Raw genomic sequence first — 23,482 nt, forward strand, 5'->3', positions numbered from 1 at the left:
ACATGTGGAGGAGTAATAAGATTCATGAAGTGGGGAGAGGTAGAGGATAAGAATTAATTCATCTTCATTTTAGAGATCTGTCAGGAAGTAGGAAAACTTCTGTAGGAGGAATCCACGTAGGAGAAATCCAGGTTTTGGTTAAGGCAAGGAGGTAGAGGAAGTGCTCAGTGAAATGGCTGAGGGTCCCTACTTTCTAGTATACTGCTGTCCAAAAGAACTGTCTGCAGTGATAGAGATGGTCTGTATCTGACTGTCCAATAAGTGAACAGTAGCCACATGTGGCTGTTGAGTAGCTGAGAGGTGTTCTTCGAGACTAAGGGACTGAATTTACAATTGTTTTCAATTTCAATTAATTTAAATTTAAATAGCCACGTGTGTCGGGTGGCTACTGTATTGGTCAATGTAGTTCTAAGTTCTTTCTGATAGCTGTCAATAAATTTATGCCTTGTTATTAATAGGTAATGATAAAATGTTACCCCTCTAAGTGTATGTTTCTATTTAAAGGAGACAAAGACTAAGATTAAAGAAGTTTGGGAGCCAAAAATCCTTTCCAGTTCCTTTCAAATTTGACCATTTACATGGTCATCTATGAATAAAGTTAATCTTAATTAATGAGATTAACTTTATTAAATGCCCACTACATGTACCACATTGTAATAAGCAAATATGAAGATATTGGGGTAAACTGCAGATGGCATAGTCTTACTACAACTGAAGGGAGGAAGGAATAGATAGGGTGAAGTAGAGATGTTGTGTACAGGGAGACAAAACATAATTCAGATTCCTGCTCATGTGCCTCTTATTTGAAATCCTGTTTTCACTAAATTATTTGTGCACTGAAATTTCAGAAGTGATTACCAAAGAGTTGTTGCATATGAGCATTAGTATTAAATCTGCTAGAAACTGGCTAAATGATGGTGGAGCTTAACCTCTTGGTTGGTTTCAAAGTTACTTGTCTAAAATGGAGATTACGAGGCTGTTTTGCAGCAATGTTCTCAGTATATGAGAAAGTTTTAATGTGTTTTTAAGAAAGGCAGAGATGGAGTGATCAGTTGATGGAACACTCATTAATCTGGTGGTTGGCAGTTTCTGTGATTCAATAGTATAAAAGTTGTAGATAATGTAAGTATCTTGGAACAGTGACAAATGAATGATAATAATAATAAAATATGGCTTTGTGTAGTAATTCAAAAAATTTTAAATGCTTGATATCCATGTGTTTCACATCAGATGAGATTAATATACTATTACATTAACATGTGACATTAATATATACTGTTATATTTAAATAACATATTATTAACCCCAACTTACGGTCAAGTTTTCTTAGTTTGCTCATGGTTATCCACGCAGTAGGACATAATTTATTATTTCTTCTGTTAGGTCACTAAGCTTTATCAGATGCTCTACTAAAATAATCTCAATACAAACACTATACATTCTCATTCTGTGAGATATTCCACTGCTATAAAGGGAAGGTAGAAAGAGATTCTTTAATGATACTGGCCAAAGAGTCTGGAGTCTTTGTAAATTGAGATTTAATTGCCAGTGTGTTCAGCAAGCAGACACCTTCTTCAATCTCAGGCCTTGTACAATTTAATAAAAGTAGTCAAGGATACTTAATATTGATTACTGATAACCTCTCCTTCTAATTTTGTTTTAATTTCTGTGTTTCCTTTAGTTGGAGAGTAATACGTTTTACTTGAAGGACATAAATGGAACACTAACATAATTGGAGTTTGATGCAGACTTCAGATGATTATTTAGATTTAGGTATTTACCAGTAAATGCAGAAATATTCCTGAATAATTAAATTCCAAAGGGTAGTGATAATCTTGCAAATCTAACATGGTTTTAAAATTTATTTTCCAGACAAGAAATCTGCAATTTGTAAATCTCTGTGGGTGAGGTGTCCATGTTGTTTAAACCCTTAATGGATTAGCCCAACATTACATCATAGATGTTAGTTTTTTAGATCTTACTTTTACTGCTAAAGTAATAAGCACATACTTCCCATATAGCCTTGAAAGCACAAAGAAATATTTCTTATATTTCTTATTCCATTTTCTTAAATTAATCTACAAGAATACCTTGAGAAATGAAAGGGGAAAATCCAATGGTACCAATAAAATAGGAATATCTTCCTCTTCATAGGCTATTTATGAAGACTATGTGAAATAATGTATATATGTAATGCTCTTGGCTCCATGCCTGGCATCCAGTAGGCTTGCAAAAATATCAGTTCTCACCTCTCTTCCCATGAATTCATATTGCACCAAAGCCTGTCATCTGAAAAAGTCATCACCGTCATTCGTGACAGTTCTAGATATAGACCTCTCAAGAAAGCATAGGAAAGGTTAATAACCTAGATTATGCAGACAGAAAAATACTGCCAGTATTGGCTTAAGCAGCCCAGATCCTACCTTGATATTGCAATTACAAGCCTTATCCACCTTCTGAATTTCAGGACTTGTGTTGGGCTTGTTGCTATAGATGATAAAAGCTATAAGGAAAAAAAATGGTGCGGACAAAACAAATTTATCTCCTTCCAGAGGACCAGAAGAACATATTTAGGGAATGAGAAATTTAATTAAATATTCTATAACCCATCTTCCTCAAATATAGAAAAAATTACTTAATTCCCCCTACCCATGGGGGAGAGGTAAGATGACTCCCAGAGATCAAGGTATCATGGGGCAAAGAAATTATACTTTTCCAAAAAGATAGTATTCAGTATTCAGTGTGACTTAAATACTACAAAGGAAATGAAGTTATCATGGTAGAAATTTTTTTTTTTTCCCTGTGGGGCATGTCAGTTGGCCTTTTTCATTGTGCCTACACATATGTAGTCAACTACAGAAACACCTGGTTTCTACCTTGTTCATATTTTGATTGTCAGAATGGCTGTTATGTAGATAAACTTAAATTCTGGAACACAAGTGTCCTTTGTAGTACTGTGTGTGTGAGGTCACAAATGTCTGCAAACGGGGGAGCTCAAGAGGTTACTTACTGCGCAGCATCTCCCCCAACCCCGATCATTTTAGCTCAGTGCTAGTTCCCCCTAGAGGGAGGTTCCCTCGGTTAGACTGCCTAAAAGGGTATGCAGTGAGGGGCACATGCACTTAGCGGCTCTGCAGTCAGAGGATTCCTTGGATGGGTCCTGTGATGGTAAATATTAATGAAAAAGCTGCTCGGTACGGGCAATGATGCTCGAACAAATCAAATATTCTCTAAGTTCCGAATGTTGCCCGCTGGATTTGAGTGGAGGACTTTTGTCGCTTAAAAGGGGTCTCGAACACAATACAATGTTTGTCACCTCTGGTCGCATATTACCCAACATGAAGCAAAAAGCAAAGGGCATGGCGCAGAAAAGAAACACACAGACACGTTTTGCAATGACGAACTTTATGTGACATCAGGAACGGCAACCTGTTCTCACGTTTAGCAATTCCGAGGTACGCTGTTAAGGCTGCTTGTCAGGTTAAACTGAGTAAAGGAACCGGAAAAAGAGGCAGTGCTGGAGACTTCTCGGCAATCCTTTTCAAAATATAAAACTGTCACCAAGTGACTTAGGTAAGCTAATAAAAAGGCTCGCTCTATACCCTTATACTCTCCTCTTAAACTTACGTGACCATAAGCAGCGCTGTTCAAATTCAGCCAACAGCTGTTATACCAAGACAGATCTGCATTGTTTATCTCCCCTGAGTTACCGGTGTTCACTGAAACCCTCCGAAAATTAGGGTCGCTTTTCAATGAGAACTTAATAGAGAATCCTTCGCCCTCCTCTGCTCCCATTGTCCCAAGCCTTGAGACCCCTCCCACTTGCCCACTATCTGATTTCTTAAAAACGTAGTCTGTACCCCCAATTCAATTGCACCTTCCGCAGCCCGAACCTTTGCCCAGAGATACCCACGTTCAATTTCTCTTTCTCCTTCCTCCCTCCTCACTTCCTGAGACCCCACGTCCGCCTTCTGTTTCTCTCCAGGCTTCTCGGGCGCGGTGTTCTCGAGACCCCCGCCTCCTCCCAGCTCCCTCATCTCGAGTTCCCTCCTTCCCAACGTCCTCTGAGACGTCGGTGCCCCTCCCGTGGAACCTAAGCCCTTCACTCCTCCCTGAGACCCCAGTCTCTCCGCGATGTGCGCGTTCAGAGTCCCTCCCAAACCCCCGCTCCCCCGCCCCCGCCCCCGGGCCAGTGCGGTCTTGCAAGCTGCAACCATCCGGGACCTGTCCCCGCTCCCCGCCCCATCCCCCTCCTAAACCGTTAGGGTCTTGGCTAGCAATGCCGCCTGGGGCTCTAACTTACCACAAGCGTCCGGGAGGAAGGCAAGGCAGCGGTCGCCGCGGCGGCAGCTAGACGAGAAACGGACTCGGCTGCAATCGCCCAGCGGAGCCCGCGGCAGTCAGTGCGCTGCGCTGCGCTGCGCGCCGCAATCTCGCGCCTCGGCGGAGGGAGGGACGGAGGGAGCTCGGCGCGGTAGCAAGCGCCGGCGAGTCGACCTCCTCCGGACGACCGTGCGCCCCCGGATAGGTTTGGCTTCTCTTGCTCCACTATCTTACTCTAGCATAGTAACTGACCACCTCCAGCATCTCTGCACTATTCGCATCTTCTTTCTTCTTCGGTGGCCCCTAACTAACTACACTATTCTAAACGGACGAAGGCCATCACGCGAGCACCACGACGATCTCGACGACTCCGACGACAACGGTGTGCCAGAAGAAGGAAGAAAAGTTCATGTGCAATCGCAGGTAAGAGACAGGCAGGCCGATGGAGCAGCCAAGGCTGGCAGTCTAGCTGCTCCAATGGCAGGATCGGAAAGATCAGTGCACCCGAGGAGTGGAGCGTCCTCGGCAAGCACCAGAGCGCCTACTCTGCGCGGGTGAAGCTGCACAGCGCTCTTGGGCTAAACGAGAGATGAGGGGCGGAGCCAAGAGTGGCCAATCAGCGCTCAGCATTCCACTGCCCCCGGCCTGTTTGGACCAGTCTCTTGGTGCAACTGGAGCCTACTGGCAGGGGGCGCGAGATGCGGTGGTGGTGGTGGTGGTGGTGGTGATGATGGTGGTTAACTTGATTCATAAGGTCTGGAGATTGGAGGGAACCAGGGTCAGCCAGGAGGAGAGGGTCCTCAAGAATGTACCATTAAGGAGTCAAAGAACATCCCTCCCCAAACACACACACACCACACCCTTGAACATTTCAGTTCAACAAACACTTCTCAAGTCTTGGAAGTTCCAACGAGCTTTGAAAGTCTCTCCCCGACTCCTGTCCCTTTCCCCAGTGGGACAATTGAGGCATTCACAAGGTCAAATTACATTTAGTGCACAAAGGCCCTGGCCCTGTTTTAAGGCTCGATTCCCTTCCCTTGTCCCCAGCCCCAGATGCAGAGAAGGAAGAAAGTAAAGTCTTCAGCCTTCGTACCCCAAGAGGGCACAGCTTGGTTCCCTTCTTGAACCCACAAAACCCAGCTAAGTGCTTAGAATGACACCTTGAAGGCTACTTCTCGGGTTTCTGAGGTGGGGCTGCATCTCTTTTTCCTGCACAGAGCTTGGGGCCCACAGTCAGCTGGTTGCCCGGCAGCTTCGAGGGCTGCTATGACATGGTCAAGGCAGCAGGGCAAGGGGTGAACCACAAAACTCCCTTTGGCACTAACTGGAGGCCGAGCCGCAGTTCAGAAAACAGCTCTTCTGGCCGCAGCGCAGAGGAGGGCGGTCAGGGCCACCTTGGCAGAGACGCTTAGGAGGCGCCAAGACCAAGTATAGTAGTGGAGGTGCTCCCACCGCGAAGGAGGGCAGAGCAGATTCCTTAAGTTCCGGAAGAGGATTGGTGGCACTGTACCGAGGGCCATGGGTACAAGTGGGAACTGGCTCCCAGCCAGTCCGAGGTATCTGGACCTAAGAAAGAGATCAAGACTCTGGTTCTGCTACTTGGTACCGGTCGGCAGAGCAGCGATTATATGGTAGAGGCTATAATCGCTGGAGGCCGTGCAGCAGATTGGTGGCTCGAAACCCATAGATCGCAGAAGGGAAGGGAGCTGCCCCTCTGGGGACTGTTTGTCTCAGTAGCTCCAAAAGTTAGGGATGAGGAAGGAGGCGGGAGCATTGATAAGTAATGATCAGGTTCCTTACTTATTCTATGTCACTTCTCTCTGTGCCTTGGTTTCCCGATTTGTAAACGGAATTTTTTGTTTTAGTCCGATAGGGCCATTCGGGAATCCTTCGATTCCCTCCATCCCCACTGAATTGAGACACTTTGCAGGGCTCTGAAATTTAATTTGGCAGTGAGCATACTGTCCACACCCAAGTTCTGTTTCTCAAAGCAAAATCCTTCGCAATTTTCTTGAAGCATCTGTTGAATGCTACTGTATGATGCCGCACAGGTGGCGCCGACTGCGCTGCCAAGTTCACGGACTGCTCAACGCTCGCATCTTTAGAAATGCTTTGTTAGCCAATAGTAATTTATAAATATCGAAGAGGAAAAAAAGTGTCTTCATTTTAAATAATTAAGCATTCATCTTAAAAAATTTCCCGTGTTCTCTTTTTCTATCCTCGTGAGCACGGAATGTTTCGTCCTGACTTGCCTGGCGGGACTTAACGTTTATTTTGTCGGAGGCTGAGACGTTGGTTTTACTAAAAGAAAAACCATGCTAATATTAATCCCTGTAATATATTGGCTAAGGCACAACAGATTCTGTTGAGCCGAGAGAGAGATAGCATCCTCCGAAGCCGGGGACCTTTTCACTCTCACCAGCTCCCGGGGGAACCGGCTTAGAGCCACTGACCGCAATAACAATGACGAGGATAGGGTGGATGAGGATAATAATAATAATAATAATAATAATAATAATAATAATAATAATAATATTTTTGTTGTTATCATCGTCATCATCATCATCATCATCATCATCAAGATCATTACTACACAGCTCGCTCTTTAAGCTGTTCACTCTCTCCTAGAAAAACCGAAATGCCAAAGAGACCTAGGGTGAAGCCCACTCAGGGAATGGGAAGGTTCCCGGTGCCGCAGAGAGACAGTTAGCTAGCCCGGCGGCGGACTGAAGCGCGCCCGGGCTTCCGAATCGGGGTAGACACACAGCAGGCAAATTCGCCTTTGAGCGGCGCTCGCTGAGCGGCTGGGAGCCGATAAGGCTGAGCCAGAGCCGGGGACGCAGCCGGGCTCGGGGCGCGGGGTTCAGCCTGGAGCGCTGGCTCCGCTCTCCCGTCCTGGCGGCGCAGACAGCCTCTTTGGGTTCTCTAGGCGGCCGACTGGCCGAGCGCTGGCGAATCCGACGGGTTTTAGAGGTTTTGGCGACTCTAGTCCGGAGAATATAGTGTTGGGAGAAGTCTAGGGCGCACTTTAAGATCAGGCAAGTAAATTCAGAACAAGTACATGCCAGCGCTCTCTGTCGTCGCCAAAGAGGTTTTCTCGAATCCCTGCCTGAAGTGTACTGGGGAATCAGCCCAAAGACTTCATGGCTTTCCCGTCCCTTCCTTATGAAAGTTGTCCCTGGAACGAGGAGTCACTTACTGTGAAATCCTCGGGTTTGATGCAAATCCCCAGGGCACCCTCCCCACCCCCCCCCAACACAGTTTCCAATAACTCGCCCATTTTCTAAGAATATAGACCTGATTTTGCAACTTTCGAACCAGCGGAATTTCCCCCCACCTCAAATACATACCTTTCTAAAACTACTGATTTAAAAATTCAGGGCAAAAAGGAAGATTGTTACTAAGTAGGAAAAAATTTCTCATCATTTAGGATTTGGGGAACTTATTAATAATAGTTAACGACTGGAAAAGTTTCTCAGAAAAACCTATTTTAACAAACCTAAAAGATTATAGACTGTGATCCATTGAAAAAAAAAATGAGTGACCAGGTCCTAGAAAAATACTCCAAGGCAGTTATTTTGCAGAGAAAAAGTATCTACACAAAAATTCTACCTGGACATCCCCACCCCTGCCCCCCAGTGTTTACCACAGGACATAAATGCAAGGCATTTTGATAATATTTTCACCCATTTTTTTTTCAGTTTTAAAATAAATCCTGAGAGCCAGAGGTTTTCTTTTTTTCTTTTTTTTCTTTTTTTTTGGTAATTATACAATTATATAAAATAATGTTTTTAGCATTTCATAATTTTCTTAACCAGAAAAACCCAGGATCATATCCATAATGTCCATCACTGAGCTATGATATACCTTCAATAAACTTTCATAATACTTTAAGCAGCAAATTTCTCTCTTACTATTTCTCAAGCAGGGTCATTGAATAGGAAAAAAAAACTTAGATACAGATGTCTCATTATACATGAAGTCTTTTCAAAGTTGATAGGATTATTTTTAATGAAAAGCAAAGCAGTTGATCTCTATGTGCTGTGTAGGAAGGTAGGGGGCAGTCTGTGATCGAGTCAGCCTTTCTCTGAGTGCAACTTCTTTTTGGAAAGATCCCCTGTTTTAGCGAAAAACAACCATCAGCTCTGGTTCTCTGATACCCTCACCGATGGGAGGAGACAGAAACTGAAAACTCTTTGATAGGATTTGGATGGTCCCATCTACATATTTTTACCACTTTTTGGAATAAACGAGTATATCAAGATTAAAAACAGGTGCTTACTTTCTTTCAAAACAAATGTTACTGAATTAATTTAATTGTATCTGACATTCTTGTAGTTGTAGCTTCTAGTAATCAAATATGTATTTAAAAAACAACATTATTTACATGTAAGCTTGAGTATGGAAAGGCGTGGAATCTAGCAACCTCACCAAGGAGGAGAAAAAACTAGAAGTTACCTAGATGTCATTTCTTTAGAGAAATATGTGTTGTCATGGAGCACGTTCCTGCTATGATGACTGCATCTTATATAATGGCATGCATTTCAGTCTTCCAGCATAGAATGAGAAAGATGACACTTAGGACCTTTTCTTTAAATTAAACTGAGATTGAAAGGCCAGGGCAACGTGATTTTTTCCTTTATTCCTAGCTTAAGGCTATTAGGTCCCTGAACTAGCATTTTTGCTACTTCCATATCTTATTCTGACTCTTTTAGACCGCTTTGATTTCGACTCCACATTTCTGTAGTAATTAGGGTTTTTTACCATGCAACAAAACATCCGCTTGTTTGAGAGTCATCTCTAAAGTAATGGGCTTGGTTTTCTTGGTCTATAAAACAACCTTATTACATAATTTCAAATAAGGCACATCTACTTGCTTTGCTATCTAATTTCTTCTTTTTGTAAGAACTATCCTCAACCAAATTATAATTATTTCAGGGGCAAGGATTTAGTCATATTCTTTCCTTCATACCCTTTGTTCTCATCTAGCCTAATACTGGGCACAGTGATAACTACCAATCATTGACACAAAAGAGGTAAGGATGAAAGTCGAGAAGGACAGGGCTGCTAAAACTTGAATTTCTCAATGACCTGAATATAAATATAGAAGTTATTTTACCAAATTGGCCCATCATGCAAAGATATCATGAAAATTTGAACTGACCCAGATGAAACTTAATAGGAATAAATTTGAGATGATGAACTTTGGGTACCAAAGTTCTCTGCACAAATCTGGGTCACAGAAGAAGGAAACACTTGGTGGATTTTAGCTGGCATCAGGATAACCAAGTCCTCAGTGTGATATGATATGTTAGCCAGGAAACATTGCCTTGGGTTTTTGCAACTTTCATAGAAAGGGTAGGGATATAATTAAGCTCTTTTTGGTGCTCCCAGGTATTTATCTTAAGAATGAAATTAGTAGATTGGAGTCCATCTACAAGCACGTTCAGGTCAGTAGGGGGCTTGAATCATGTTATATGATGAACTACGGCTTTGTATCCTCTGGAACACAAGCCTCTTGGGATATATGCTAGCTGACTTGAAATATTTGAGGGTTTTTTTTTTTTTAATGGGAAAAGGTCAGCATTTATATGTCATTTGTATTTGTTTCCTCAGTGCCCAGCCCAGTGTCTGACACAAATTAGATGTTCAATAAATATTTGTGAACTGAAGGAAACTATAGGCACAAGAGAATGAAACTGGCATTAGTGGTGGAGCCTACAGAATCTGGCTCTATAGGAGGATTTTATAGCATTTAGAACTGGTCAAAATCGGAGTGAGCTGTTTCTGGAGGCAGTGAGTTCTTCAGCATCGGGGTATTCAACCCTATACAAGGTTAATCGCTTCACGGGGATGTTACAAAGCAGAGTCATGGGTGAGGAAAGGAAAAAAATCAAGTAGCTAATGAATGACATTGAAAGCTCTTTCGAATCCTAAATCTTACAGAGTCCACAAATGCTGTCTCAATCAAGTTTTAGGGGATAGAGTATTGAATTTTCTGAAAAACAAACACTGAGGAAGTTACGCACTGCAGGCCTGCCACAGATTCAGCTTTGCTGCAGAAAAGAAGCAGCTTCTTACCGAGTCCACAAGGTGCTTTTGCTGAGCCCGGTGCACTTACTAGCTCGTGGCTTCCATGGAAAATAAGCTCTGGGAAGCTTATTATCCTGAAGCAACAGTATTATGTTGGGATACTAACATTCCTTGTAACTCTAGAATACTATACAAAACTGATCAAACTACTATCTATAAAATAGATAAGCAACAAGGATATATTGTATAGCACTGGGAATAATAGCCATTATCTTGTAATAACTTTTAATGGAATTCGTTTTTGATTAACCTGTATCATATGTGTGCATGGACTTTAGTCTTCTCTAGTAACATCTTTGCCTAAGACTCTTGAGATTTGCACAAAGAAAATTTTCACTAATAACTGGCATAGAGAACAATTTGAAACATACCTGAGAATAATGTTTTGGGAAGCTTCTTTTGTTTCCCTATTAATCATTTTATGTAACTGAACAAATTGGCAAGAATTTCAGGCACACTACCATACCAAAGATACCTTTGAACTAAGTTCTGATTATACCATTATTTTATGTCAAAAGTGATATAGTTCACTAAGATATGATAAATCGGAGTAAAGAATAAGTTACAGACTAAGCTCAGATCAAGGTTAGAACCTAAAGTTAAGGAGTTTGGAAAATATATACCTTATCATGCCATCTTTGTATAACTGAGTGACCTGCTTTTATTTGATTCTATTCTTTTATTCTTGTTCCAAGAGTTATTATTCATTATTCGTTCAGGGCTGCCAGATTTTTTTAAAGATAGAATTTAAATTAATATTCAAAATGTTTTCTGAAACTCAATAAATGATTTTATCATCACGTAAAGCTGCATTACCAGTGAGGCCGCTTGTTCAGTATGATGTAAAGTTAAGCTTAGTTCAGAGAGCTGTTGTTTCTTGATTTCCCTGAGGCTGCAATGAACACATTACACGTTAAATAGACATATACCTAGACATATACCGTAACTCCAGTATGCATGGGAGCCAAGCACATCTCAAGGTGGAAGAGTTCTTTAAACTAGAATTTGTAATTCAAAACAGGAGGGAAAAAAGCTTGAGTTTATAAATCTTTTTGAATGTTTTTAACAGTTGCCTTACAGATGGGATAACAAAGATAAAAAGGAATTTACTTATCACTAATGTTTGAAATATGGCACTTTTTCTCTCTAAAGTTCCTTTATTGAAAACTTTCAGTATTTTTGAAAAAGATAAAATTTTCCTTTTTATGTATATTCATTAGACAAGAATATGAATAATGAAGTCTACATTTTACTATAAGATGCTCCCTAACAGAAAAACCTTGAACATAAAATTTTAAGCAATAATCAACTTCACTACAGAACTCACACAGCTATGTAATTTTTGTTTTGCCTGATACCTGTACCATCCACAATAAACAACATAATCAACTGAGTTTAATTCATTTGGATAACGTGGCTTGTGAACTCCATATCCCATATTATAACTCATCTTTGGTATCAGGTTTACCAAAGGGGGTTTGGCAAACCCTTAACGTCTGCCATCTCCTACAGATAAGGTATACTGGAAGATACCAGCTTTAGCATAGCAGAACCAGACCAACTATTAACAGCACACTGCCACCACCACTAATCTCATCAGCTTTTCCATCATCATCATTGGGAAGCTGGCTGACAAAAATTACTTGGTTGATTGATAAGCACCAATCATTTGCTTTGTTGATGGGAAGTTCTCTTTGTCCGACTTTGCCCCTCTCTCATCTCGTTGTGACATATTTAGATAGAACTAAGACATGTATCATTCCCCTATTTTAGTGATCTCCCTTCTCTCAAAAAAGCTTCACTTGTAATGGAAATAGAGGAAACTGAAGGATATTTTCTTACCCATCCTACTATGAATAACCTATTAACTATGCTTACTTAATAAAATCAGACTGTATTGGTACATATAAAGCAGTCTCTGTCATAGACTGTAACATTAAATCAAAGAAATGATTTCTCCTCACCAACTACTAAATCTTTACACATTTCAATGCCTGGAACAATACTAGTTTACTCAAGCTCATGCTTTGAAGGTGAGTGACGGCAAATGTCATCTTTTAGGACTAAAGGAAAAAAATCTTAACTAAAATATTTCCTTATCACCAAAATTTTATATACTTTTTATTTATGGACAAGTTTTAAAATCCTTCATTCTTTCAAAGTAGAGTTAAATTTGAAGCAAAAGCCAATACAGCAATGACTAGATGCCTATTGTTATGTAATGAGAGTCCTGCAGCAGAACTGCCTGAGTAGAAATTGATTTTCTGGCTTCTTGATTTTTGAAGTCACATCATTTTACTATTTGGGCATCTTCTAGTTATTAGTAGGAAAATGATAGTAAAAATCTTTACTAGATCATCTTGTAGTTGAGAGTAATTAATGAATGCTTATACTGCTGGTAGAGCAAAGCTTGGGGGCAAGATTTGTCAGAGAATTCAACTTTGTTGGCTTTCTGTTTGGTCAGCAATCTTCATCTACTAAGATATGATACAAAAATAAACCTTTATCTTTTAGAGTGTTATACACAGTAACAAAAAAAAAGCTGCTGAATTGAGGATGGTTTAATCTATCATCGTTATCTTTGTCTATGCATTTCCGACTTTATGATGACTTCAATCTTTTTGTCAATATAACTTAGCTGAAGTTCAAAAGACACAAGGAAGGAAGTTAAAGATGAAGGGAAGTACTGATCATTATATTATTTCAAGGCAGATGACACAGTGGGAAGCAGCATCTTCATTGCCTGGTTTGATTACAAAATATTGTGGCTGGATTATATCAATAATCCTGATTTGCTGAGAGGTTTTTTTTTTTTTTTGTCTGTTTGTTTTTTGATTTTGTAATCAAGTAATATGGCATTTAAAAATTCCCAACAAAGTTATCTGCAATTCCACTCTTTAGAGAAAAAAAAATCCCAACAGAACATATACATCTAAAAATAATTGTTTGCATTTCAAAGACTAGACACTTATTTCAATGATTCATCAAAATAATTCTTAACATCTCTTTTGAAATTGCCTTAAGAATCTATGATCCATTCTTCCGAATTTTTGGTAATATTGTAACGTCATTAACTGTTATGTCTGGTGATTAAAGTTTTATGACCCTAAATTTTATCAAGTTAAGAAAAGACACATGACCTTAAAACTCATGGGAGGAGCAAAAAAAAAAAAAAAAAAAAAAAAACCTTGCTTATGTAATTTATTTATAGTGACAATTTATCCCAGAGTAGGCAAGAGTTTTCTTCTATTTGGTCTACCTCCTTATGTCTGCTCTAGTAGAAACTTAAGATGTAAGTTTTCCTGGAAGTTTGCAGTCAACAATGATAACACTCAAAAATTGAAGCAAGAAACCCATATCACTGATCTGGCTGTTAACTATATTAGTTAGTAAAACTGGAATAAGTACATCTCCTCAGACTCCCCCTTTCAGAAGAATGAATGAATTAATAACATAAATTAGAACTGCTGAGCCCTACTCAGCATTAACTTACATGCCATGTACCCTGAAATATTTATAACTTCACAGTGGAACCATGACTAGCAATCCTTTAAATTTGAGGGCTTTAAATAATTGTGAAAATGTGTCGAAGAACCTAAAGTACATATATGATCTCTCACAAAGCTAATTAATAAGGTTACTTAAGAAAGTTTTTACATTAGGAAAAAATGAGCACTAGGTAATTTAGTGACCGAATCCAAAATTAATACACAAACTGACTTACAGTTTTGATACTGACAATGCTGGCTGTCTGTTCATTGCATTTAGAATGAAAAAGAGGCTTGGAGTTAAAGAACATTATTGGCTTTATTATAGAGGCATTTTCTCTGAAAAAGTCACCTCTGTGTTATTGCAGACAGTGTACCACAATTCAATCATCTCTACTCTTAAAAAACTGTAAGTGCTTCACTTCTTACTTTGTTGCAAAGTCTCAGGTCTGACTGCTTATCTAAGGAAGCTAAAATATATACCACGTGATACAAAAATGATGATTAGAGAGAGATAGTTTGATCAGCTACCAGATTAAAATGCAAATCAAAGTAGACAGGGCCTTATTATAGATGAAATGCAATCTATTACTTTTTAAAAAAGAAATGTGAACTTCAAAAATCATTAAAATGAAGAATACTAAATTATCAAAAACCTTCTCCTTTTCTTATTCTGACATGTATACTAATGACTGCTGGTGTAGACCTTGGCTTTACTGGTTTTATAATGTGTCTTACTACACTGGGAATTGCATTATGAAATATTTTGGAAATGCAGTAATTCTTAGTAAAATTGGAAACCTTGTTGGAGTCTCCTGATCATTTGAAAAGTAGAGCTTTATGATAATTTTTCTTTTTTGAAGATAATTTAATTTTTAAGTTATGGCTGTTAGACTTGACAACATTCTCCTGAGCAGAATCCATTAATTGATATAAGTGATTTATTCGCTCTTCATTTACAGCTAGTTATAAAGTTGTGTCCCTTTCTCCCTTGAAGTCAACACTACACAAGGAGCAGCAGCAATGTTTCATTTGTGTTCTCTTTATTAGTGCATAAAATATATAATTAATTTTCCAAATTTAATATTGGAGATGATTGGAAAAATTTTTTTCGGGCATTGCAATCAACCCATATGACAACCTAACCTTCCATTAACGTTGTATTTCCATACAAAGAAGCTATAAAGTCTGATGCATTGAAAGATTTGTGTTGATGTAAAGCCTTTCTCAGAAGAATTGAACATTAAGTTTCTTATTTTCCTTAATATGGATAAGATCTATAAAATTTAGTGAAAATTCTTAGCTATAGAATATTCACCAGAAAATAATTACAGAAGAAAATGTGGCACTCTTCCTAACCAAAAGCTCTAAAATCTTGGTATCCCTAACCCCTATGATAAACTCTCTAATGATCAGGGCAAAAGTCAAATCTGTCCAAATTGGATGGTGAATCAATTGGATGTTAAATATCAGAAACTTCAGATCAATCACTCCGGTAATTTAAGAGAAGGTAAAGTTGAAATTTCCATGTCTACATACAGTGCCAATCACATTTAAACACCTCTAAAGAGGGGAAGCAAAACTTCAATACCTTTGCTATATTTTCAAGATACGAAGTGAGTGACTGTTCACGTAGTCTTATTTTGAGATTTTTTTCAGGAAGTGGAAACTCCAATTTGAACTTGAAATAGTTTCTGTTGATGTAGTCTTCCATTTATGATTCCATTCACTGTTCCCTTTTTAAAACTTTATGGCCTCTTTACTTCTACATTGCCTTTGAGGGTGATTTTTGCATTTTCTCTCTTATTTTCCCCTAGCTTCAGATTTAAACTCAGAAAGAAGAAGGTAAGTAATTGGAGCTCTAGAGACCACCTGGGGCAATGTTAATTCATTCTTATTTAATAAACGTTTGGCTCACTATTTCCTCCTGTATCTGCTCTCTTCTGTACTCACTCCCCTTGCCCTCCAAATGATGACAGGGAAAGAAAATGAAGCAGCTGGCCTTTTTATTTTTATATAACTTTACAGATACTAACAATTAAACCTAGATCATTTGTAATCACCTAGATTTGACTTAGAAAAAATCCTCACATGTAAAATGTCTTTAATGTGCTTGAAAAGTTTGTTGAAATCATCTTTGTCTTTAAATTTCTAAAACATAGCTGACAATTTTAATTTCTTCTGAAACCAGAGCTCCATTGTTCCCTCTAAGGGGACTCAAATTTTTTCCTATTACTATAAAACATGGTTTCTAATTTTTTAATAACAGCTTTAGTGAGATACAATTCACAAATAATGAAATTCACCCATTTACAGTATACCATTCAGTGTGTTTTTGTTTATATATTCACAGATTTTTGAAATCATCGTTACTATCCAATTTTGGTTTCTAAATTTTAAAATGCAACTTATAGGTCATGAGTTTTAGAAGTCCTTATAAAGATGGTAGCTTATTTTAGTAATTGTTTCTTCTTTGCTATACTGATGGTCACTGTAAAACATTGAGCTATCATTAGCAACATCGTATTTCTTAAATTATAGACTGGCCTATCAAATCTGGAGAGACAGTCTGGACTTCTAGGATATTAAAATTTAGTACAATCTTCAAGAATATTCAATTATTACAGGACTTATCCTTTGGTGTCTAGAAATATAATGTGTATTGGGTGATGAATAAGAACTTGGAGCACTCAATAATCCTAATGCTCTATCAAATATAGTATGTGGTGATTTGTTGCATCTAGTTCCACTTATGATTTGTCACCTCTACTTCCTCTAGAATGACACTGAACTAGTTTCCTCAATACCAGCATGATAGACTGAATAAAAGCAGTAGACATAAGCTGCCAATCTTTAACAAATATCACAGGTTTGTAGGGCAGTTTAGAAAGGGGCTCAAAGATGCAATTTTAATAATTATTCTTTTCATAATCATAGGTACTGTGAGCTGTGGTAGTTTGGTCACTTCTAAACGTGATAGAGTATTCGTAAGTCTTTTTCTTAGTTTACACCCAGAAACATTCTCTACAAGGAAGAAAATTGGCAAATACATATGGGTGTGCAACTAAAACACTGTATTAGTAGCTGGGTATTTGTGTATGGGTTGATATGGGAGTGCCTCAGATGTGTGACCAGTGTACTTAAGAAAAATGCAGTCATAAAAGAACAGTGGAAAATGTAGTCCAACATAAACAACAACATTAAGCTAATCAGGGGACAGTATGATTGATAATATCACAATGAAGTCATAACAATAATTATAATAATTTAGCATTATGTGCCTGGAATTTTGCATGCATTATAACATTTTGATATCACACAGCCCTACAAGGTAGGTATTAGTATCCTCTATTTATGAATGAGGAAACCAAAGATTAGAGTTCGTGACTGGACTAAGATCACCCAGGAAGTATACTGTAGAGCCAGGATTATAAACCTAGGTCGAGGGTACTCCAGGACCTGGGTTCTCAGACACTTTTAAAAGCAATAGACTTGATAGAGGTCGTTTGGTGAGTCGTAGAAATGTGGAGTCATACAAAGGTTTAGGATACTCGCCATGATCATGTGTTTCTTTGGTTGTGTTTTCTGGTTTTGTTTATGACTCCTCTCTTTCCCCCATACACTTAGAAGATAATAAGTTCATTTAGCAAATAAGTTCATCCTACATACTTTTTATATTGGTTGTGTATGCATTTAATGTCAATGTGGACTTCTGGTTCATGGGGTATTTTCAAGAGAAATATTTTTCCTTTATTCACTGTCTGCACTAGAGTTCAGTCTATTTACAACATTTTACAACTCTGCAAAATCACCTAAATTTGAAAGTAAACAAAACTACTACCTTTGAAATAGATCATTCATAACATTTATGTTCCCTTGTACTTCATCCCTTCAGAGTTTAAGTAGGTAAGAGGTTGGAAGTGACCAACCTTAACTAACAATGATCAGCTGTATTTTCTTAGGAAAAAAATGGGTATTATGTTTACCCCTTGGAATTGCATTAAAATGATTACAATTTATTAATATTTCATTTAAGACACACATAAACCTCCAGGACAAATAATTTTTATAGTTGGATACAATATTGGAGGTTCTGAAGATTGTGGGTGGCTATCACAGCTCAGAATGCAAATAGTGATTTATTTTTCTTTTTTAGGATTACCCATTTCATATGAGATCTGTATGGATAAAATATTTTCATATAGTTTATTGAAAATATTTAATCACTTTAGGATTCTAGAACATTATTTCAAGGATAGTGCTTTGAGCCTTTAATGTTGAGAACACTGTTTTATCACACTTCCCTGAAGTTGGAAAAATATCGTGATGAATCTAGTTTATATTTTCATGCTTTAAATTCATAAATATTGCCAAGTTCACAATTCAGTTAAAGTCTGAAGTGTGTATTCAACAATTTTAAATGTGCTGATTTTGCCATTAGCATTAAACAGCTGTTCTCCATTTCCACTAAGAATAAGATCAGAAAGAACAAACTACACTTGCAGAATGAAGGGTATAGACTAATGTTAGCAAAATCCTCCTATCAGCTTGGTGAGATACTAGACCATGTTATGAAGGGAGTTGTTCGTCATCTATGCTAGAGATTTGAAAGAAGTCAATGGTGTTTTTGGGAATACATTAGGTACATTAGTTTCCAATTCAAAACAAAAAGAAGAGTATAATAATTTCTGAAGTTTCTTTCAGCCCTATAATTTTATGCACATTTTATTATAATAAACAACTTGCTTAATTGCAGTATGTCATCATCAGAAGTGGGGAGTGGGAAATGTTGTATATCAGGACAGTAAATGCATTAAGCTACACAGCTATTTGAATATGCCAACACTGGGTAATTAAGAAGCCACTTTGAGGAAGGAATGTTCAACTCCAGATCTATAATCCCAACTTCCTACTGGGCACTTTTACCAAAATACATGCATGTCTTACAAGCACCTCAAAACCTCAAGAAGCCTTTCAATACCAAAATTATTTCTAATATTCTCAAATCAGTTGTTCATCCTGAGTCAATGTTTTCCCCACCAGTGCAATAAGCCTAAGAGAGTACGGTGATTCATACATGACATCATCCCATCATCTCTTCTCTTATCCTCATCCCCAATTTTTCAATTATTCTATAAACCCTACCTCAGAAATATGTCAAATCAGTCGCTTCCTCTTCATCTCCAGTGGTACTGCTTTATTTCAGCGCACATTATATTTCCCCTGGAATATTACTGCATTAGTTTCCAAGCACCTCTTCCTGCTTCCAGTCTCACCTCTTCAAGTTAATTCTCCACATTGCTTCTAAAAAATTACCTTTCAAATATATGAATTTTGTTGTCTTTTCGGTTGCTTAAAATCTGGCAGTGGCTCCTACTTGGATGTGTAGGGTAAAGGTAAAAATTCTAATTATGAGTTAAAAAAAAACAAACCCTCTCTTCTTGGTTTAGCCCTTGGCTGTATCTCTTGCCTCATCTCCCACCACTTCTCTGTATAAAGTTCACTCACTCTGTAAGAACAACTCATGTTCTTTCACGTAGTCTGTTTGTATCGTATTTCTTCTGAAGGAATGTTCTTCCTTGCCAAGTCCACCTAATCATTTTCAAATATAATCTCTATTGTAACAAATGTTCTGCACTCCTTTTTTATGCTTACATGGACCCTTGGTAACTGCCCTTATTACAGTGCATACTGCGTCATATTGCCCTTATTACTTGCCTGTCTTTCTCACAATCTGAACTGCATCGGGCATAGAGACAGTCAGTATATTGGTTGTTAGGTATCTTCAGTGTTTCGATGGGTCTAGCACATAGTTGAGGTTTAATATGTTTATTAATGTTATTATATATCAAGTAGAATTTGTCCAGGACTTGGAAGGGGTTAAACTTCTTGTACTCTCGGATTCATATAGTGCCTCAGCTTTCTTTGTTTCATGTGAATATTTGCCCTTGTGCAAATGGTCAACTGGAAGAACAAACTGACCCAATTGTAGCAAGAATTCCAAAAGTAAAGCCATAAATCAGGTTAGTTTCTCCCATGCAGTGCTTGGCTCTGGGTTTAGACATAACTAATGAAGACTTGTCTATCTGAGCACTGCAAGCTGAGCTGTGAACTTTCCTGGAAGAACTTGTCAAAAATTTTAAGTTGAAAATATTTTAGAATGTTTGGAGACAAATAGAGAATTAAAGTCTCTTAGAATACTAAGTTGAGTAAATTCTTCAGGGCTCAATTTTTAGGTATTTTAATTTTGCTTTAGATTTTTCAGCTTTATTGGGGTGTATTTGATAAATAAAACTGTAATATATGTATAATATATAGTGTACAACATGATGATTTGATATACATATACTTTCATTCCCACCATTGAATTAATAAATACATCACCTCACATAGTTACCATTTTTTGTGATGAGAAAACTTATGTTCTACTCTTTCAGCAAATTTCAATTATACAATACAGTAATGTCAACTGTAGTCACCATGTTAGGTTTTCAGACCTGTTCATCATAAAATTGAAAGTTTGTATCCTGTTACCAGCCTCTCCTTATTTCTCCCAGCCCCCAGCCCCTGGCAACTCACTAAGTTTATGAGTTTGACTTTTTTTCTTTTTTGAGATTGCACATGTAAGTGATTCTATGCACTGTTTGTATTTCTTTGTCTGTTTTTTTTCACTTAGCATAATGCCCATCAGGTTCATCCATGTCTTTGCAAATGACAGGATTTCCTTCTTTTTTTTTTAAGGCTGAATAATATTCTATTGTATATATATTTTACATTTTTTTTATACATTCATCCACTGATGGGCACTTAGGATGCTTCCATATCTTAGCTATTGTAAATAATGCTGCGATGAACATGGGAGTGCAGATGTCTCTTTGAGATGATGGTTTTGTTTCTTTTGGATATATACTTAAAAGTGGGATTGCTAGATCCTACGATAGTTGTATTTTTAATTTTTTGAGGACCTCCATACTGTTTTCCATCGCAGCAGTATCCTTTTACATTCCCTTGATACAATAATGTACAAGCGTTCCCTTTATCCACATCCTCACCAGCATTTAGCTTGTCTTTTCAATGCTAATGGACATTAAGAGGTGTAAGGTGATATTGTGGTTTTGATTTGCATTTCCCTGATGATTAGTGATACTGAGCACCTTTTCCTGTACCTGTTGGCTAATTGTATATCTTTGGAAAAAATGTCTATTCACGTCCTTTGTCTATTTTTAAATTGATCTTTTTTCCTTTTTCTATTGTTTTTCTTTCTTTCTTTTTCTTCTTTTTACTGTTGGGTTGCGTGAATACTTTGGATATTTTGGATATTAACTTCTTAGTGGATATGTGGTTTACAAATACTTTCTCCCATTCCATAGGTTGCCTTTTTATGTTGCTGATGGTTTCTTTTGCTATGCAAAAGCTTTTTTGTTTGATTAGTCTCATTTGTTTGCTTTTGCTTTTGTTACCTTTGTTTTTGGTGTCAAATCCAAAATATCATTGCCAGACTGAGATGAAGGAATTTACCTCCTATGTTTTCTTCTAGGAGTTTTATGGTTTCAGGTTGTATGTTCAAGTCTATAATCCATTTTGAGTTGATTTTTATGAGTAGTGTAAGATAGGGGTCCAGTTTCACCCTTTTGTATGTAGCTATCCAGTTTTCCCAACATCATTTGTTGAAGAGACCATCCTTTCCCCATTGTATATTCTTAATAATTAATACATTTCTTAATATAAATTAATATAATTAAATGATATAGTTAACTCCTGAACTAATGGCCCATGGCCTAAAAAAATAAACTGTCCAAAGTCAGATCTCACCAAAATAAGAACTATAAACACATTTGAAAATAGTGATTCATGGAGTAATTGTGGAAATTAATTATGGTTATTTCCAAAAAGTGCATTTTTCACTCTGATAGTGGAAAAGGATTTTGAAATTCTGATAGGTTAATAAACCATATGAGATCATTTGGACTTTTTTGTAGCAATTCTGTAGTTGTCCTATGAATTTCGCTTATTGAAAACAACGACTAAATAAACCAAAACCAAACAAACAAAACAACTAAGTGTACGTAATCTTACTGAAGCATTGCACTTCTGATAGATTATCTTTTATTAGCGCCTGTTGGCTCTCGTTCAATGGTGAGCTGCTGGCTACGTCAGGAAGCAGCCTATTCCTCTTGACTTTCATAAGATGTTTCCTCACACTGAATTGTCATTTCTCTCAGATTCACTCTCTGCAGCTTCACAGAGTAAATAATTCCTTCTCTTCTATGGTAGTCAAATTATTTGAAAATGGAGATTACAGCGTCCCCTAAGTTTCTCCACTGTAAACACTGTAGGGTTTCAAACTTTCTCACAATGTTGGTTGCCTGCTTCTGGAAATACTTGTTTTTAAAGTTTTATGGTGCTAAGAATTGCATAGACTACTGCAGGTATGACCTGACTGTCTTGTGGTGGGACTGTTTGCAACTTACGATCTGGATATTTTATATGTGACTGAAGCTTAATTTTTGAATCAATATTTGGTAATTGTGTGAAAATTTCAGAAGAAATATTTGAATTGAACTTGATTTATGTATGGAAATGTACATCAGTTTCACTCATTTAGTTCCTATTTGAAGTTCTTTCACATTCTCTTACAGAATTTGTCCTTAAATCTGAAAGTAATTACTTTCCACTGTTGCAAGTTCTGACTGTTTTAATCTGCTTCCTAAGCTCACTTTAAAACTCCATACCCTTTTTTTGATGAACCTCCCCTCCCCATTTTACCAGTGTTCAAGGTATTTGTAGATAGTTTTTGAAGTTTTCCCGCTGAGTCAGCACCTTGTGAAAACTTTCCCATTATGGTATCAACAACCTGTAAAGGAGTAAATAACTAAAGAAGCTTAAGATAAGTAAAGAAGAATTTAAATGTCCAATAACAGCAAGCAAATAGCTGCGACACAAAGAAACATTATGAGAAGAGAATTTTACTTTCTTAATTGAAGAGTGAGAAGTAGCCTTGTAGGTTGAAAAAAATTGTCATGAGGCAGTTTAATTTTTAAGCAGAACCATGTAACTGATTTAATAATTAAATTTTAAAAATATAATACCTACTCTTGCATCTGTCACAGAAAATATTCTATGAGTCTTTGTACTGCCTTTGTTATTTCAATTTTGACGATAAAGTTTCTGGCAAATTTCTATCCATCAAACACCTCCTACTTGTTCAGGGATATTGTTTTATGTGAAAATCTGAACTGTCTAGAAAAAAAATAGCCCAATGTTTGATGATTTGATTTACAAAACTATTTGCTACATACTTTCACTTGCTTTTTTTAAAAGTAAGAAATAAATAAAGGAAAATTCTATGCTTCTAGTTGCACATTTGTGACACAAAAAGCAAGGAGTACCTACATGAAGTCTCCATTCATCAGTATTCATACTGATTATTGTTAGCTCTATTTAGACTCTGGGTAAATTTTTCTAAATTCTAAGAATATAGTGGACAGAGAAGGCAGATTTGCTGTTAATTGAAAAGTATCTTTGTAAACATTTCAGTAATGAAAATATAAAAAGAGTAATGTCTACTTTTATTGAAG

At 37.6% G+C, this 23,482-nt stretch overlaps 1 protein-coding gene and 1 long non-coding RNA gene across 2 annotated transcripts in view; one reads left to right on the forward strand and one right to left on the reverse strand.

Moving 5' to 3' along the window:
* Positions 1–4,868, reverse strand: part of LOC102509390 — a 114,539-nt gene extending 109,671 nt beyond the window's left edge. Inside the window, exon 1 of the long non-coding RNA XR_004312823.1 lies at positions 4,304–4,868. This is a non-coding gene — a long non-coding RNA (uncharacterized LOC102509390). The remainder of the gene's footprint in view (positions 1–4,303) is intronic.
* LOC116657431 overlaps positions 1–23,482 on the forward strand; it is a 515,932-nt gene that overhangs the window by 187,574 nt on the left and 304,876 nt on the right. The gene's annotated exons all lie outside the window — the stretch shown is intronic.

Source organism: Camelus ferus, chromosome 18 (assembly GCF_009834535.1).
Source record: "Camelus ferus isolate YT-003-E chromosome 18, BCGSAC_Cfer_1.0, whole genome shotgun sequence".
Taxonomy (NCBI): domain Eukaryota; kingdom Metazoa; phylum Chordata; class Mammalia; order Artiodactyla; family Camelidae; genus Camelus; species Camelus ferus.